Here is a 20,064-nt window from a genome sequence, read left to right on the forward strand (position 1 = left end):
GAAGATAAGTATTGAAATCTCCGTACCGATCCGCGAGACTCTACTAAACTCGCTTATGACTCGTAGCACCTATAAACCTAGATCTCTGATACCAACTTGTCACGACCCAAAATCCCTTCTCAAGAGTCGTGATGGCAACCTAGTCCCTAGGAATAGATAATCCTAACACATAGAGAGTTATTTAACAGATTTATACGAATTAACCATTTAACATGAACCAGAAATTTCTATACAAAGTCAACAACCATCAATGGATGTACAATATCCCAAAACTGATAGTACAAATCATAAGCTCTATTGAGTTCGCTAGATAATCTCTAGGTACAACTGTTCCACAATAGAAATAAATAGTACAAAGTAAAAATTTAGAAGGTGACTCCGAGGCCTTTGTACCGACAGCAGGTACCGCCGCAACTCACAATAAGCTAACTAATGACCAGCGCGCTCCAAAGTAGTTGGATCTACACAAAAATGTGTAGAAAGCATAGCATGAGTACACCACAGCGGTAGCCAGTAAGTATCAAGACTAATCTCGGTGGAGTAGTGACGAGGAACAGTCAAGACACCTACTAGACATAATAACCTGTACAAGTACGAATATGAAACTAATAAGGAACAATATCAATATAAAGCTAAGTATGGTAAGAATAACAAAACAATACTTGCAATAGAAAACTAAAAGCAACAATTAGCAACCAGCCAGGTAATAACGTCGTAAAGTAAGCAGAATACAGTTAGTCTATTGAAACCAAGTAAGGGAAAATATGTAACAACCCAATAGAACAACTGCTCTCACACGAGGTTTACACAAGAATTTCCCCGAGGTACCATACCTCATAATCACAATCACCGGTCCCAAATAAAGAACCATAATCACTTGGCATCTTGTGCCCACATTACAAATCACATCCGCATGGACAACTCACGTGCTGCATGGAAAACTCACGTGGCAATACCATTAATACCTCATATCTGCACGGACAACTCACATGCTAAGAGAGTGAAAATATCTCATATCCGCATGGACAACTCGCGTGCTAGCAGTAACAATACCTCATAATCGCATGGACAACTCACGTGCCAATAGTAGAAATATCTCATATCTACATGGAAAACTCACGCGCCAAAAGTACAATTCACGCATTGAAGGCAGGTATACAAGAATGCATGTAAATGATCAATAAACATCAGGGTTCATCTTCTTAGACTAATATGAGTGAGTAATTACGGTGTATGCTTGTGCAAGTGTTCTATCACAACTCGAGTCAACAAGTAAGATCAGAGACGACGAATGTCACATAGGAAACAACACAACAAAACCGTAATATGTCACGCCCCAAACCTGGGGAGGAGTGGCTGGCACCCTGTGCCGCACTGGCCCGAGCGAACCACTCTGCAACCTTTTTTTTCTTTGTAACTATCATGGGCCAACATGGCCACAACTCGTAATGTATAACTATAAGTTGGAAAACGCTATATTACTGAACCATTTTTCTTAAAACGTGAATACATATCGGCCGTCAAGGCCTCTGACATACTATACAAAATAAACCTCTGGCTACAAAGCCTCTAAGATTATTTGACATCAAATGGGATAGGGTACCGACCTACCAATAATCCTGTAGAAAACTTTTGACACAATGACTCATAGACTTCGCTGCACTCCGGATGAGGTGGAGTCTTACCGATCCTTCGCTGAAGCCAATCTCGTCTATTATGAGGGCTCGTCAAACTGATTATCTATACCTGCAGGCATGATGCAGCGTCCCCAACAAAAGGACGTCAGTACGAATAATGTACTGAGTATGTAAGGCATGTAAATCAGTATATAAAGAACATGGAAGAAACATGGAGTAAAGAACTCAACCTGTAAGTCTAGATAACTCTGTAAATCATGAAATATTTATAGTGTCATGCATATGCGTATGAATGCCATGTAATGCGTAGGTCTATACATACACATCATCAAGCCTTTGAGGGCAGCCCATCATATCATTTCAGCCACCGTGGGCAACATCATCATCGTATACCAGCTGATTAGGTGGTGATGCGTATATAACGTCGTAACCTTTTCCCATATCCCATATACATATATATATACATACTAGTCTCTCCGCACGTGCGTTGCACGTGTACACTAAATTATATATTATATAATTTTTGTAATAATATAAATATTATAAAATAATTATCTGAATAAATCAATACATATAAATAATAAAATATAAAGTTTTGCGAATAATCAGGCAATTCGTTAGTATGGTGAATTATTTGTCCAGGTCAAGAAAGATTAGATATAGTCTCAATATAGGGAGATGAATAATCAAATTTTAATTAAATAATATCATAAACACCAAGAATATTTAACTTATCAAAATGTTGAAAGTAGTCGGTCATATTCTGAAAGGTGTATGGATCAATAGTGTAAGAACATTTCTTTAAGCGATGGCTAAAATATGAAATTAACTTCATAGAAAATAGGTGAATACTCTTATATTAGATACAGTCCGTCCATTTTAATTTGTTAGCTAGTATTAATTTGACTTGACATAAAGTTTAATAAAGAAATGAAGACTTCTGAAACTTATGATCTTAAATATGCCCTAATATTTGTGTGTCTATCAAACTTTTGAAAGTTGTGGTCTTAAAAGAGTTATAGCATTTGTCTGGTTATAATAACTGTTCGTAAGAAAATATAGGAATGTGCCGATCATTTTTGAAACCGACTCATAAGAAAATGTGTTAATATTTTTTAAACGAAGGGAGTAGTAGTTATCCGTTAATGAACAAACCATCTATTACGGGAATTCTTTTGATAAATCTTGTGATATGTACTAAAGAAATAATTAAAAAGAAAGGGCATATTAATAATAATCAGACAAATATTAACTTTGTGCAATACAAAAGATATGGACGGAGAAAGTTTTTTCCCACTCACATGTTAACTTTAAAACTTGCTAAATCTACCATAAAAAGTTTGTCCTTAACCAATGGCTCCAATATCTAAAAATAAATAATAAAATTGGTAATTCCATAGTAAGTTCATGGTCACAAAGAGTGAGATGAAAACAGGCTAGTTGCACGTCCGATCCACATTAATTAAAATTTACAACACTCCAAAGTAAACAATCGGTGTAACCCTATATGTAACTACTGCAATTTCAAAGAGCGTCTTAACAAAACTAAGAACAATAATTTCCAATCCGATGCGTACATTGTTTATCATATAATAGGAATAATATAGGAAAAAAAGGATGAAACACTGATTTAATTTTTCTATATTAATTGACTACACAATTAAGGAAATAAAGTTAAGGAACTTGTATTTATCATACCTGCTAATTAGTTTATTGCAAATTTTGATAATTCTCTTTCTTTGTGCCACTGCGGGTGGCTATGAAACCAAGCTCTAGAATATGTTTGTCCCAACCTCCCTTATTCTCTTTTGTTTCAAATTTTGCTTCATGTCCCTTCAAAAATAGCAAGGGTAAATAGGATATATTCTTAACATTACTTACTTATCTGAAGGGTAACATCCCTTCACATAAATTTTCATTTTTTTTTTATTTAATATTTCGTATTTGTAGGATAGTTAGATTTTAGGAGGAAATTTAAGTAGTTTAATTTTTTAGTGTAAGGGTTTTCACTTTTATAATTATTAGTATCTTAGGATGTGCTTTTTATGTGAATGCAAGTCTTGTAATAACGATATTTTAAAATATTACATGAAGGAATAAACTAAGAGTTTGTATGAATATCTATACAAATCGTCGTATGGTGAGTTGTTTGTCGATATCAAATAATTTTTCAAACACCAATCGTAAAAATCACATTGGACTAATGGTTATACTTATAAAATATTTGTTTGATATATATATATATATATATATATATATATGTATATATAGTCATTTATTTTCTTTGGTTGGCTTAAATATTTTTTGAAAAATATTTTCCTTATGAATTTATTTTCCTACGATTGGAGGATATTATTTTCGTGATTGAGTTCTTGAAATTTTTAAAATTAGAAATGATAATCATCAAAAGATATGATTGAATATAATTAAATTAACTAAATAAATGCATAAGAACTGTTAGTTTGTTGGGTTTTTAAGGTATTTAATTAATATATTAAATACTTAAAAGAGGGTGAATGGGAAATGGAGGGAAATGAAATTTTTGAGTGAAATTTTAAGTTCCCCCTCCCTTGGCAAATGGGCATTGTCCCATATTGGAAGAGGAAGAGGTTTTTTATGGGTATATAAGCAATTGCTCTTCTTCTAGCTCTTAAAGAGTTGAGAAGAAGGCAAGCCTCGCGCCGTCGTCGTCGTCGCTCGCTCGGCTCGGCTTCGGATTCGGATTTGGTCAAATGATCGATTGATTGATTAACTTTTTGGACCAAATTTATTTGTTAATAGTAAAATATTAACAGAATTAAATATTTATTTTAATAACAAAATATTAATATTAAATCCGTTTTTCTGTTTTGGTAACAGAAAAGTAACTACCCTCTTCAATTTTCCCTCTTTATTTTCCCTCTTTATTATTGAGTAAATGGCCATTTATGTAATGGCATTTATGTTGTGGGCGTTTTGCATAAACAGCCATTCTGAAGAGACCCAACTTTGGCTATAAATACAACACTATTCTGCTCAGAATTTTAACTACAATTTTTTGAGTTTTCTCTCCTTCTTCTGCTATACTTTTAGCATCTAAAACAAAGCAAAAAGTAAGTGTGATTTGCTACCGAACTTTGTGTTCGCTGAAACACTGGGGTTTGAAGTACCACTACACCAGTGTGTAATTCGTTCTATCCTGGGAGGAAATAATCCATAACCTTGGGTACTAGGAGGGGATTAAATTCCTTAAGGAAACACTGTGAATTCAGTGGGCTCGAATTGGTTTATGTCATTTCTGTTTATATTCATTACTGTTTATATTCATTTATATTTCCAGAATTTATTTTACAAATACAGTGTAATAACAAGCTTAAGGAATTTAATAATTTATTTTCTGTATTTGTACTTACTGTTTCTGAAAGAGTAAAACCTTTGTGGTTTTGTACTCTATTAAAATCTACGTGATTTTAACGTTTGTGTCATTCTTTTACAGAAATGACTAATGAGAATGAGAACCAAGCTGTTCCAATGGTGACTGCCAATGCCTCAACAAGTCGAACGACACCGGCAGCATTGGCACCGGCGGAGAAACCCGGAAAATTTTCCGGGATTGATTTCAAGCGCTGGCAGCAAAAGATGTTCTTCTATTTGACTACTCTAAGTCTCCAGAAGTTCATCAAGGAAGATGTTCCTGTGCTGTCCGATGAAACTCCAGAAACTGAACGCTTTCTCGTAATTGAGGCATGGAAGCATTCAGATTTTTTGTGCAAGAATTATATTCTAAGCGGGCTGGAGGATGCTTTGTATAACGTCTACAGTGGCGTGAACGTCAAAGGAACTGTGGACTGCGCTTGAAAAGAAATACAAAACCGAAGATGCCGGGTTGAAAAAGTTTGTTGCTGCAAAGTTTTGGACTACAAAATGGTAGATAGCAAGTCTGTTATTACCCAAGTCCAGGAATTGCAAGTGATTATTCACGATCTCCTTGCTGAAGGTATAACTCAATTTAATATTGATGTTGAAAGTAGTAATCTTAGTATTTTTTCTAATAGAAATTTCATTGAAGGTCTTGTTATCAATGAAGCATTTCAAGTAGCAGCGATGATTGAGAAGTTGCCTCCTTTGTGGAAGGACTTCAAAAACTACTTGAAACACAAACGCAAGGAGATGTCCCTTGAAGATCTCATTGTTCGGTTGAGAATCGAAGAGGACAACAAAGCTGCTGAAAAGAGAGGCCGTGGAAACTCAACAATAATGGGAGCAAATATTGTTGAAGAGAATAAAAAGAGGAAGAAGGCTTCTGGACCGAAATACAACCCAAGCAAGAAGCGGTTCAGTGGAAACTGCTACAACTGTGGAAAAACTGGACACAAATCTACGGAGTGTCGTGCTCCAAAGAAAGACAAGAAGAAGGGTCAAGCAAACATGGTTGAAAAGCATGATGATGTTGATGATTTATGTGCCATGCTTTCCGAATGCAACTTGGTGGGCAATCCTAAAGAGTGGTGGATTGATTCTGGAGCCACTCGCCATGTTTGTGCTGTTAGAGAAGCTTTTGCTTCTTATGCTCCTGTTGGACCCGATGAGACGATTTCTATGGGAAATGCTTCAAAGGCGAAGATTGAAGGATGTGGGAAGATATTTCTCAAAATGACTTCCGGCAAAGTGGTGACTTTGAACAACGTCCTTCATGTTCCCGAGATTAGGAAGAATTTAGTCTCTACTGGACTTCTTGTTAAGAATGGTTTTAAATGTGTTTTTGTTTCCGATAAGGTTGTAATAAGTAAGAATGAAATGTTTGTAGGAAAAGGTTACCTCACTGAGGGCCTTTTCAAGCTGAATGTAATGGTTGTTGAAAATAATAATAAAATTTCAGCTTCGTCTTACTTACTTGAGTCAAATGAATTATGGCATATACGTTTGGGTCATGTCAATTATAAAACCTTACGGAAAATGATTAATTTGGAAGTATTGCCCAAGTTTGAATGTGACAAATCAAAATGTCAAGTATGTGTGGAATCTAAGTATGTTAAACATCCTTATAAGTCGGTTGAAAGGAATTCAAATCCTTTAGACTTAATTCACACAGATATTTGTGACATGAAGTCAATACCATCTCGCGGTGGAAAAAAGTATTTCATAACTTTTATTGACGATAGTACTCGATATTGCTATGTTTACTTACTTAATAGTAAAGATGAAGCAATAGACGCATTCAAGCAATACAAAAATGAAGTTGAAACGCAACTTAATAAGAAAATCAAAATGATAAGAAGTGATAGGGGTGGTGAATATGAATCTCCTTTTGAACAAATATGTTTAGAATATGGAATTATTCATCAAACAACGGCCCCTTACACGCCCCAATCCAATGGGATTGCAGAAAGAAAGAATCGTTCATTAAAGGAGATGATGAACGCATTATTGATAAGTTCTGGTTTGCCACAGAACTTGTGGGGGGAAGCCATTCTTACGGCTAGCCGAATACTAAATCGAGTACCCCATAGCAAAACACAATCCATTCCATATGAAAAATGGAAAGGAAGGAAGCCCAACTTGAATTATTTTAAAGTGTGGGGGTGTTTGGCAAAAGTGCAAGTTCCTAAACCCAAAAGGGTAAAAATAGGACCGAAAACCGTTGATTGTGTTTTCATAGGATATGCGACTAATAGTAAAGCATATCGATTTCTGGTTCATAAATCAGAAAATCCCGACATTCATAATAATACGGTTATAGAATCAGATAATGCTGAGTTCTTTGAAAATATATATCCGTATAAAAAGGAATGTGAGTCGATTGGTGAAGGATCTAAACGACCCCGGGAAGAAACAAAAGAAAGTACACTTAACCAAGAGGATCCAAGACGTAGTAAACGTCAAAGAACGTCTACTTCATTTGGACCAGATTTTGTGACTTTCTTATTGGAAAATGAGCCTCAAACATTTAAAGAAGCTATGTCTTCTTCGGAATCATTGTTATGGAAAGAGGCGGTCAATAGTGAAATAGAATCCATACTGAACAACCATACATGGGAATTGGTTGATCTTCCTCCTGGAAATAAACCGTTGGGTTCTAAATGGATCTTTAAGAGGAAAATGAAAGATGATGGCACTATTGACAAGTATAAGGCAAGACTTGTGGTCAAAGGGTATAGACAACGAGAAGGTCTTGACTATTTTGATACATACTCTCCAGTTACAAGAATTACATCCATACGAACGTTAGTAGCGTTAGCTGCAGTTTATGGTCTTGAAATTCATCAAATGGATGTTAAGACGGCCTTCTTAAATGGAGAGTTGGAGGAAGAAATTTACATGGAACAACCTGAAGGGTTTGTGGTTCCAGGTAAAGAAAAGAAGGTCTGTAGACTTGTTAAGTCCCTTTACGGATTAAAACAAGCACCCAAACAATGGCATGCTAAATTTGACCAAACAATGTTGTCAAATGGATTTAAGATAAATGAATGTGATAAATGTGTGTACATTAAAAATGTTCCAAATCACATAGTCATTGTTTGCTTATATGTGGATGATATGCTCATAATGAGTAATGACATTGCCAACATAAATGCTACTAAGCGTATGCTAACTAGCAAGTTTGATATGAAAGACTTGGGAGTTGCTGATTTAATTCTGGGAATTAAGATCCATAAGACTTCTCAAGGTCTAGCATTGTCACAATCTCATTATATTAAGACAGTACTTGAAAAATTCAAGCACTTGGGCTTTAAAGTTGCAAAGACTCCAATTGATGTGAATCTTGCATTAGCAAAGAACAAAGGCCAGAGCATATCACAATTGGATTATGCTCGTGTGTTGGGTTGCTTAATGTACATCATGAATTGTACACGACCAGATATAGCTTGTGCTATAAGTAAATTGAGTCGATATACGAGCAATCCAGGCCAATCTCATTGGATGGCCATGAAACGAGTTTTGGGGTATTTAGTACATACCCAGGACTTTGCTTTGCACTACAATAAATATCCTGCGGTCATTGAGGGATACTGTGATGCAAATTGGATCACCGGATCAACTGATTCCAAGTCCACAAGTGGATATGTATTCACTATTGGTGGAGGAGCGGTATCTTGGAAGTCATCCAAACAAACTTGTATTGCCCGCTCTACAATGGAGGCTGAGTTCATAGCCTTGGATAAAGCCGGTGAAGAAGCTGAATGGCTCCGGAATTTCTTGGAAGATATTCCATTTTGGCCCAAACCGTTGGCACCAATATGCATACATTGTGATAGTCAAGCGGCAATTGGAAGGGCTGGGAGCGTTATGTATAACGGTAAGTCTCGCCATATACGACGAAGACATAAAACCGTTAGACAATTACTCTCTAGAGGAATTATCACGATTGACTATGTAAAGTCAAGTGATAATGTGTCGGATCCACTTACAAAAGGCCTAACTAGAGAGGTAGTTGAGAAGTCATCAAGGGGAATGGGACTGTGGCCGAGAACAAGTCATAGTGGCGGTAACTCTACCTAGAAGACTGGAGATCCCAAGATCTAGGTTCAAGGAGATCAAACAAAGTCATTTATGACGGTTCAACATTGTCAACTAAACTTTTGGTCCATTCTCGTGATGAGACAATGTTCAGTACCAAGGATAAAGCATTAAGGCTTTTTAATGATTTCTAAATTTGATACGGGGTATATCAAATAGTGTATCTACGGGATGACACGTTTAGGAATCACCTATGTAAGTGTGAAGTGTTAGCCGCTTCAAGGAGAACATTGTAAGGCCAGTTCTCTACGCACTTATGAAACCAGGCGGTGTTCATGGCTGAAACGAACACAACAATGAGAACCAAAGACGGTTAAGGGTTGGTTGTGTGACTTGTGGTTGTCTAGGTATACACTAAAGTTCGACGGTTCAAAGATATCAAATCTACCGATTGATCGAGTATATCCGACATAAGTTCACTACGGAAAGTTCAAAGGGAAACCTACTTATCCAGATGCAATTAATCCTTACTTGCGAATCACACAGTTTTTCATGCATACTTCCGTGATATAGCCATTCCCCATTCATGTGGGGGATTGTTGGGTTTTGGATGTATTTAATTAATATATTAAATACTTAAAAGAGGGTGAATGGGAAATGGAGGGAAATAAAATTTTTGAGTGAAATTTTAAGTTCCCCCCCTTGGCAAATGGGCATTGTCCCATATTGGAAGAGGAAGAGGTTTTTTATGGGTATATAAGCAATTGCTCTTCTTCTAGCTCTTAAAGAGTTGAGAAGAAGGCAAGCCTCGCGCCGTCGTCGTCGTCGCTCGCTCGGCTCGGCTTCGGCTTCGGCTTCGGCTTCGGCTACGGCTACGGCTTAGGCTTCGGCTTCGGCTTTGGCTTCGGCTTCGGATTCGGCTTCGGCTTCGGCTTCGGCTTCGGCTTCGGCTTCGGCTTCGGCTTCGGCTTCGGCTTCGGCTTCGGCTTCGGCTTCGGCTTCGGCTTCGGCTTCGGCTTCGGCTTCGGCTTCGGCTTCGGCTACGGCTTCGGCTTCGGCTTCGGCTTCGGCTTCGGATTCGGATTCGGATTCGGATTCGGATTCGGATTCGGATTTGGATTTGGTCAAATGATCGATTGATTGATTAACTTTTTGGACCAAATTTATTTGTTAATAGTAAAATATTAACAGAAATGTTATTAAATATTTGTTTTAATAACAAAATATTAATATTAAATATTAATATTAAATCCAATCCGTTTTTCTGTTTTGGTAACAGAAAAGTAACTACCCTCTTCAATTTTCCCTCTTTATTTTCCCTCTTTATTATTGAGTAAATGGCCATTTATGTAATGGCATTTATGTTGTGGGCGTTTTGCATAAACAGCCATTCTGAAGAGACCCAACTTTGGCTATAAATACAACACTATTCTGCTCAGAATTTTAACTACAATTTTCTGAGTTTCCTCTCCTTCTTCTGCATACTTTTAGCATCAAAACAAAGCAAAAAGTAAGTGTGATTTGCTACCGAACTTTGTGTTCGCTGAAACACTGGGGTTTGAAGTACCACTACACCAGTGTGTAATTCGTTCTATCCTGGGAGGAAATAATCCATAACCTTGGGTACTAGGAGGGGATTAAATTCCTTAAGGAAACACTGTGAATTCAGTGGGCTCGAATTGGTTTATGTCATTTTTGTTTATATTCATTACTGTTTATATTCATTTATATTTCCAGAATTTATTTTACAAATACAGTGTAATAACAGTTTTCACCATATCAATAGAATAGAATAAAATTGGAAAAAAGAGCAAGAGATTAGTGAAATACAAAGGATTCTTTTAAAGGACGACAAAAGAAAAAGGGAATCAAATGCAATAACAATTTCGTTGGTTCTGAAACCAAACACCACAAAATATAGTTTTGGAATATAATTAATCTTTGTTTGTAACTTGGAACTAAAATTAACTTAATAGCACTACAATTGAAAAAGAACAGAATAGGAAAAGAGAGCAAAGGAAATTAATTGAAATAAATATGATGACAAAAGAAAAAAAGAACAAATCTGATACCAATTTAGTTGGTTTTGAAACCAAACACCGAAAATATAGTTTCGAAATTGATCTTTATTTGAAACATGAAACCGAAAGAAAATGATTCATTACACGCATAAACCTAAGAAACTTAATAGCACTGTAAAATCAACATTAGCAGATAGTCAAGAATAAGATATTGATAAGACTTTGTATTTATATATTATAAAAGATACCATATAAATTTCTATCAAAGTATCTATATAGGTGCAGTTTACTAAAATCTACCTTAAATCATCCTTGCCATTTTCGTAAGTATATTTACTTCTTTGCTACCTTGGCTACCTTCTTGCACCTATGATCTTGTTCTATATGAAGCTTTAACTTAGTTATCCAACATCAAGTATTCCGTAAAAAAAAAGGCATTCAGATGATACATTCCCGCGGTCCTTAAGAGGTGTAATTAAGATTGCAATAATGAACTCACTTTGAGTTTCTTAAAAACGTAATATTGGGATTTTCTTAATGCAGATTAATGTTAAAAGGGTGGCTTTCTTCACAATTCAATGGCTGACACAAACTTATATATAAGAATGTAGCTTTTCATTACAAGCCACCAATAACTAATTTTAGAACTCAAACGATTAGTTGCAAAATTGGAGGGTCACAACCTTTCGACAAAGACAAATTCAATTTAACTATTAACATCATTTAAATATTATTATTAAATAATAGTAGTAGTTATTTAAAAGGATATTTTGGTAATTCAACTTTTAACTTTTTGAGGTTCCCACTTTTATAATAATATAGATATACGCGTATATAACTCCGTCTGAGTCATGAGTAAATGCACATGTAAATGAATGTAATGCATGAGAAGTACGTTAATAAAACTTCTCGGAACGTCATAAGACCATTTTACTTCTGATTAATATCTTGAAATCAACTTACATATTTTCTGAGACCCATAAACATAAGATGTAATAATATGTCACATGGAGAATCAAGAACACAGAGACCCCTAGTATCTCTATGAATAGAGTCGTTTATGAAAATTTTGCGTTCGCTCGTTTCTTCTGTATAACTTTGATCATGCCGAAAAGAAAAAAGGGATAGCCTTAACATACCTGCAACACAACCATTGGTTGTGAGAGAAATGTACAGCCCCTCATTCTCTTCACATTCTCTTCAAGGCTGTAACGATGTCTTTGATCAGCAAGCATCCAGCTAGGCATATATGCTAGACGCGTTAAAATCACTTCAGGGTTGCAACTGCAGAATCCTACCCACTAGAATAACCTCCAAAGATTCTGATATGAAACACACAGAACATGTATACAAGAAATTGGATGTTTACTTCCCAAAACACCGTCTAAAAAAACATTCAGAAATCACTTTGTGATAGTAAAACATTCCTTTGGTCAAGCCTCTATGAGGACCATCCGACCATGATATCAAAACTGACAGAAAAAAACTCAGAGAGGAAAATATTATACCCAGATACCGAATTTAGCCAGCTAAAGTATTCAAATAAGATAACAGCCAAGCAGTAGAAAAGCCAGGAATTTACTAAAGGTTATCAAAATATAAAGAAGTAAACACGAATAAGTAAAGGGGATTCAACATATAGTATAAATACATAAAAATAAAATTTTAACTTAGCTACACAATGTAATTTTCCGATAACTGATACCCCTTAGCCTAAGGTGGCTCCCCCACTGTAGTCAAGGTAAACGACAAGCCATAGGAACTCCATACTGCTTAATTACCTAGTCAACGCATAACGAACTTTGATCTGCTCCATTTCTTTGCCCCTTGAAAGTTTCTAATAAACATGTCACTTCAAGTTTTAAAGAATACACCTATAATCAACTAACTTCATATAATCTTCACAAAATCATATCATCTCTTTACACCTCAAAATTACCATACATGATCGCTAATCCAAAAAAACACAAAGAAAGATTCAATTTTTCTGTTCCTATATGCTAAAGCAAAAATTCAAAACACCCTTTATCTATACACAAATAACCGTCAGCTTTGTGCGGATCAGAGAAAAGCGAATACAAGAAGTTTTATTATATTCATGATTAATCTATGAACAATTAAGATTAGACCTTCTAATAAATCGGATAAGAAGACAGTGGAAGAGAGTATGAAACACAGTTGAAGAAATAGTAAAGAGAAAATACCTGCTCGGAGATTTTTACACTATACAATTTTGAGGTAGGAGACAATTACCAAGGATTCAAGGCAAAAGATAACAACTCCTAGTTCCATAAGACCCTTAAGAGTTCAATGATTTTAAAATATAGGTGTGATAGAAATGACTAAATCCACGCATGAGTCACAATGTAGGAATTGGTTGGTTGGGGGGTTGGGGGGGGGTGGGGGGGGGGGTCTGCCACGTTATGGGGTGGTTGATTCTTATCCAACAATGTATTAATTAATTAATTAGGTAATACCCTGCTACCCGTTAATTAACCAATTACCCGCATAATTAAGAATTGTCTCAAATTACTTAAAATTCTACTTATTTTTTTTAATACACTTTATACATCATACTATCATGGTCATGTGGTACCACATAAAATAAATACATATACTATTATTTTAAAAAATATCCATGTAAAAATACATATATTTTCTCAATATTCTAATTTTTCTAGTCTCATATAAAGAGTACAAATTTTTCGTATGCTTATTTTTTTTTAAAAACGGTAAAAAGATAACCTTCTTTTCTTGTGAGAAAATAATTTATATCTTTACAATAAAGAAATTCTTTTTGTACTATAAATTCTCAAAACGGAAAAATGATAACTTTTCTTCTGATAAAATACTATCTACTCCTATAATAAATAAAATCTCATTTATAAACTCCCACATGTCATGTATATAATTTAAAACTTATCACAACATATATCGTATCAATCAACTTTTACCGAAAATGGTTTACTTTAAAGAAAATACATATCAAGCCAATATATAGTAGTTCCGAAATTCTTCAAACTTAGAGGGTCTTACATCCATATCTTCATGTATAACCTTAATCCCTTCCAACTCATATGTTATTACTTCGACGAATCCTAACGTTAAAGTACGAGATGTAACAATGTATGACTCACACAAGGTAAGCACACCACTACACAAATATCATCAATAACAATGCCACCAGGACATCACACATCATTATAAATCATCCCTGACATAGCCCCCTTGTCTCGCCGCGTGCGCAACAATAAAATAAATACTCCCTTGTCTCGTCACACGCGTATAATAATATTCCCACCTTGTCTCGCTACATGCGCAAACACACATATATATAGCCCGCTTTGACACACCACATGTGGAAATATCAATAATAAAAATAGCACATACAACTCACGTGTGAACACCCCGACAATCCTCTCAACTATACCACGCGCGCCAAAAATATAAAACAATATAACAACTCGCACTACATGTGCCCATATGTCGCCACATTCCTTAAAAATAATTTCAATACCACAACCACATATAGCCCTCGTCTCAACAACACTGAGTTCAACAACAACAACAATAACCCGGAGTACGACAAGTAAATCAACAAAAGAATTACAAAAGCACAATAAAATGGAAGAACGAGCTCACAATGAAATACATAACAAGTAATATTGGATTCAAATAAGAATAACTCAACAATAGGAGAGATAATGTGTATCAGTGATATCAAATAAGAATAACTCAACAATAGGAGAGATAACATGTAACAATAATTTCAAATAAGAATAACTCAACAATAAGAGAGCTAATGTGTAACAACGATATCAAATAAGAATAACTCAACAATAGTATAGATAACATGTAACAATGTTATATAAAACAATATAACAACTCGCACTACATGTGCCCATATGTCGCCACATTCCTTAAAAATAATTTCAATACCACAACCACACGTAGCCCTCGGCTCAACAACACTGAGTTCAACAACAACAATAATAACCCGGGAATATGATAAGTAAATCAACAAAAGAATTACAAAAGCACAATAAAATGGAAGGACGAGCTCACAATGAAATACATAACAAGTAATATTGGCTTCAAATAAGAATAACTCAACAATAGGAGAGATAATGTGTATCAGTGATATCAAATAAGAATAACTCAACAATAGGAGAGATAACATGTAACAATAATTTCACATAAGAATAACTCAACAATAAGAGAGCTAATGTGTAACAACGATATCAAATAAGAATAACTTAACAATAGTATAGATAACATGTAATAATGATTTCAAATAAAAACAACTCAACAATAAGAGAGGCAACATGTAACAACGATTTCAAGTAGGGATAAATCTCAATTGAAGAGATAACATGTAATAAAAGAGGCAACAACTCCAATTAAAGCACATAAGAGTATACTTGGCAACAAAGGATAGAACTTGAACCAATCAACTTCAAATAAGGCAAGTAAGGGTAAATTCAACAATGGAGGATATAACATGATAATGCAACTTCATTTTAATGTGCATAAGAAAGCTAAGAGTCTAAAATGGTCAAATTTCCACATATAATCCGTGTACACACTCGTCACCTTGTGTACACGTATTTCACGTAGTTCAAATAGTGCAAATCCGGTGAAACCAAGTAACAGCCCAATAAGACAATCGCTTTCACACAAGGTTTATACAAGAATTTCACCAAGGAACCACACCTCATAATCACAAATTATGGGTCCCAAATCACGAACCCTAATCACTTGGAATCTTGTGCCCACATTACAAATCACTACCTCACGGACAACTCACCTGCTACACGGATAACTCACGTGTTACTACCATTAATACCTCATACCTGCACGGGAAACTCACATACTAAGAGAGTAACAACATCCCATATCCCCACAGACAACTAACGTGCTAGCAGTAACAACATCTCATATCCACCCGGACAACTCACGTGCTAATAGTAACAATGTCTCATATCCGCACAGGAAACTCATGTGCTAACAATACAACTCACACACAGAAGGCAGGTATACAAGAATACATGTAAATGATCAATAAACATCAAGGTTCACCTTCTTGGACTAATATGAGTGACTAATTACAGTGTATGCTTGTGCAAGTATTCTATCATAACTTGAGTCAACAAGTAAGAACATAGACTGTAACGACCCGACCGATCGTTTCATGAGTTATAGCCCCGCTTCACCCACTTCTACTTCTTTATGTATTCTTCAGCTGTATTTCATCGTATAGTGTTGGTTGGTTCGGGTTACGAGTGGTTTTGGAGTGAATTGAGACACTTAGTCTCTTTTGAGTAGGCTTAAGTTGGAAAAGTCAACCGGATGTTGACTTATGTGTAAATGATATCGGATGGGAATTCTGATGGTTCGGTTTTCTTTCTTAGGTGATTTTGGACTTGGGAGTGCGTCCGAAATGTGATTTGGAGGTCCGTGGTAGATTAGGCTTGAATTGGCAAAATTGGAAATTTGGCGTTTCCCGGTCGGCAGTGGAAATTTTGATATCGGGATCAGAATGAAATTCTTGAAATTGGAGTAGGTCTGTAGTGTCATCTGTGATGTGTGTGCAAAATTTCTGGTCATTCAGAGGTGGTTTCATAGGTTTCGGCATCGTTTGCGGATTTCGGAAGCTTAGAAGTTCTTAGGCTTGAATCCGAGAGTGATTTGGCGTTTTGATGTTGTTTGGAGTGTTTCAAAGGTTTGAATAAATTTGAATGGTGGTATGTGACTTGTTGGTATTTCTAGTTGAGGTCCCGAGGGCCTCGGGATGAATTCGGATTGCTAAAGGAAAATTTTGAAATTTATGCAGCTGAAGCTGCCGCTTCTGTTATTTCCGCACCTGCGGATTGGGGACCGCAGGTGCGAGGCTGCAGATGCGAAAGGGAGATCGCAGATGCGGAATTTGGCCAACTGGAGCTTGAACGCAGGTGCGGAGGTGATGTCGCACCTGCGAGCCCGCAGGTGCGAGGGGAGAGCCACAGATGCGGAATAGGCGGATAAGTGGAATCAGCAGGTGCGCTCTTTGGATCGCAGATGCGGTAGCGCAGGTGCGCGAATGTGGAAAGCAGGTGCGAGACTTCAGGGCAGAAAGTATAAAAGCCATACTTCACGAATTTTTGCCCATTCTTCACCATTGTTGGCCGGGTTTTGAGCTTTGGGCAGTGATTTTCAAGAGGGAATCGGGAGATATCAGTGAGGTAAGTTACGTGGGCTCTATTACTTGTGTTTATGATAATTTTTCCACTGTGTAATCATGAAATTAGAGGGAATTTAGGGTGAAGTCGAAGGGGTTAGGGCTTGAGTTTTGGAGAGTTTGATTTGCGGTTTGAGGGACCATTTGAGGTCGAATTTTGATGAATTTGCTATACATACACTGGGAGTAAAAGGAGTTTCTAGTATTGTGATTGTTGTCCGATTGTGGGCCCTGGGGCCGGGTTTGGGTGCATTTTGGGATTTTGGTATAATTTGATAACTTTTCGTATGGAAATTGTTCATTGGCCTATATTGATCGCACTGTAATGCTTTTGGGCAGACTTGGGATGTTTGGAGGCCGATTCCAGAGGCAAGGGCGTCACGGAGTAGGGATTTGACCGGTTCGAGGTAAGTATGATTGTAAATCTTTTCCTGAGGGTATGAAGCCCCGGATTTCACATCGTTTCACTATTTTGAGGTGATGCACATGCTAGATGACGGGCGTGTGGGCGTGCACCATTGGGGATTGTGACTTGGTCCGTCCTTTAGCAGCTATTAAGTTGCGTATTTGACTGAAAATTTATATGGTACTTAAGTGTTTTAGAAAGGATTTCTATAATTTGGGCTAAATGCCATATTTGGGCCTCGTGCCAAAGCTGTTTGGACCCTTAGGGGCCTGTTCTTATTAAATCCTTACTGTTTTGATTTAAGATATGTACTCAGTCATGCTATGTGTATACGGTAAAATCGAAGGGTCCAACTTTTGGTCATTACGACGCCTCATAAGCACGTTCCCGAAGGTTCGAAGCTATGTTCGAGATTTGCATCCGAGGGGTTATCGACGTCAAACCTCGGGGCAGTGTCGATCGATGGTCATGGTAAAAAAGTGGGAAGTTCCCAAAGCATATGATCAAAGCTAACAAAACCTGCTAGGGAAACACCAGTCTGTACCAGACTAGTGAGTTGCTGTTCCAGCTATGTTTCTTTGTAATAATTACCCATGTACTAGGATGGGATTTCCTTCCTTATATAAAGGGGATCCTTGTCATTTTGTAAGAGATCTCCAACACAAGATACTTCATTCAATACAAGAACATTCTTTTTGCACTCTAACTCAAATATACTCCCTATTTGGCTCTATTGCTTACATTTATTGCTTTATTTACATTTATTGTATATCATTAATTGTTCTTCATTTATTGCTCGTTATTGGTCATAAAGAGCCGCAATCATATCCCTAATAGTTGTTAATCCTCCATCGACCGCCCTTAGCCGGGCATCTGACTTGGCATCGAGGCCCCACACGTGCAAGCTCGAGGCCCCAATTCTCAACCATTTGGTTTGGTTTCTAAAGCCATCTTCAACCTCTTATCTTATTTTCTAACCTCGTCATTTAGCATCTACTGCTTAACAACTAGCATAAAAATAGATCACATATTTTTAGAACCACAAAATCAAATCTAATTGTTATTACCATTTTCCAGATAAACAGTCTGGCGCCCACCGTGGCGCTAAAAATAATAGTGATTGTTTTCTTGTTGGTTTACTACATAAAGCAAGTTATCTTTCACATTTTTTCTTGTCCAAGATTTTTTTTTGATTTCAGGTCAAAATGTCTAACTTAGTAAACGCACATGAAAACGACAATCTTGAGGACCATGGAGAAAATAGTGTGGCTGTTTCAGGTGTTGGTGTACCACCAGGAAACCCTGAGGACCCGCAAGAACCGTCCCGCGGATGAGATCTCGCGCGACGCTCAGCACGTCGAAATATGCTCCCACACCAACAGGAGCATACACCAAGGAGATCAACAAGAAGCTCAAAAAACCCCGGCTCAGGAAGAACAAGGGGTTAGCCTTCACGTCATCTTCGAGATGTTACAAGCACAACAGCTGGCGATTTCTCAGCTGCAAAGCCGCCAGAAAACTCCCAGCATGGTGGCATAGGAAACGGCTCCTCGAGCCGAGCAGATACCAGAAAGATCAAGCAACAACGGGTCGGCAGTTGATCCTGCCATCATAAAGATGCTCGAGGACATCACAGAGAGGGTCGAATCGGGCGAGAAGAAGATAGAAGCCAATGAGAAGAAGGTTGAAACCTACAATTCTAGGGTCGATCAAATCCCGGGCGCACCCCCGATCCTGAAGGGTGTGGATTCGAAGAAATTCGTGCAAAAGTCGTTCCCACAGGAAGCGGCCCCAAAACCCATTCCAAAGAAGTTCAGAATTCCCGACCTTCCGAAGTACAACAGAACCTCGAACCCCAACGAGCACGTCACTGCTTACACTTGTGCAGCAAAAGGCAACGACCTGAAGGACGACGAGATCGAGTCCGTCCTGCTCAACCAATTCGGAGAAACACTTTCGAAAGGGGCTATGATGTGGTATCACAACCTTGCTCCGAACTCAATAGATTCGTTCGCCATGCTGGCAAATTCCTTCATAAAGGCACATGGTGATGCCATCAAGGTAGCTACAAGAAAATCTGACGTCTTCAAAATCAAGCAAAGAGATAACGAGATGCTGCGAGAATTCGTATCTCGCTTCCAAATGGAACAAATGGAACTACCGCCGGTCTCCGACTACTGGGTTGTGCAGACCTTCACTCAAAACAACTGAAGCAGAACTTAGTCGAATATCCCGTCGTGATCTGGTCGGACGTCCACAACCGATGCCAATCAAAGATCAGGGTCGAAGACGACCAACTAGGAGCCCCTTCGGGCTCGGTATATCCTAGCAAGCTTCCGACGAAGG

The 20,064-nt window shown here is 37.2% G+C and overlaps 1 long non-coding RNA gene across 2 annotated transcripts; it reads right to left on the minus strand.

The window, feature by feature from the left end:
* Positions 1–550: 550 nt before the first annotated feature.
* LOC109238673 lies at positions 551–13,419 on the minus strand. 2 transcript variants are annotated; one of them, XR_002069768.1, is made up of 5 exons: positions 13,300–13,419; positions 12,235–12,417; positions 3,336–3,470; positions 1,608–1,746; positions 551–583 (listed from the first exon to the last, which is right to left on the minus strand). It is a non-coding gene; the product is annotated as an uncharacterized LOC109238673 (long non-coding RNA). The 2 variants fall into 2 exon arrangements; XR_002069767.1 differs by lacking the exon at positions 551–583 and having other exon boundaries at positions 1,454–1,746.
* Positions 13,420–20,064: the final 6,645 nt, after the last annotated feature.

This window comes from Nicotiana attenuata, unplaced genomic scaffold (genome assembly GCF_001879085.1).
Source record: "Nicotiana attenuata strain UT unplaced genomic scaffold, NIATTr2, whole genome shotgun sequence".
NCBI lineage: Eukaryota > Viridiplantae > Streptophyta > Magnoliopsida > Solanales > Solanaceae > Nicotiana > Nicotiana attenuata.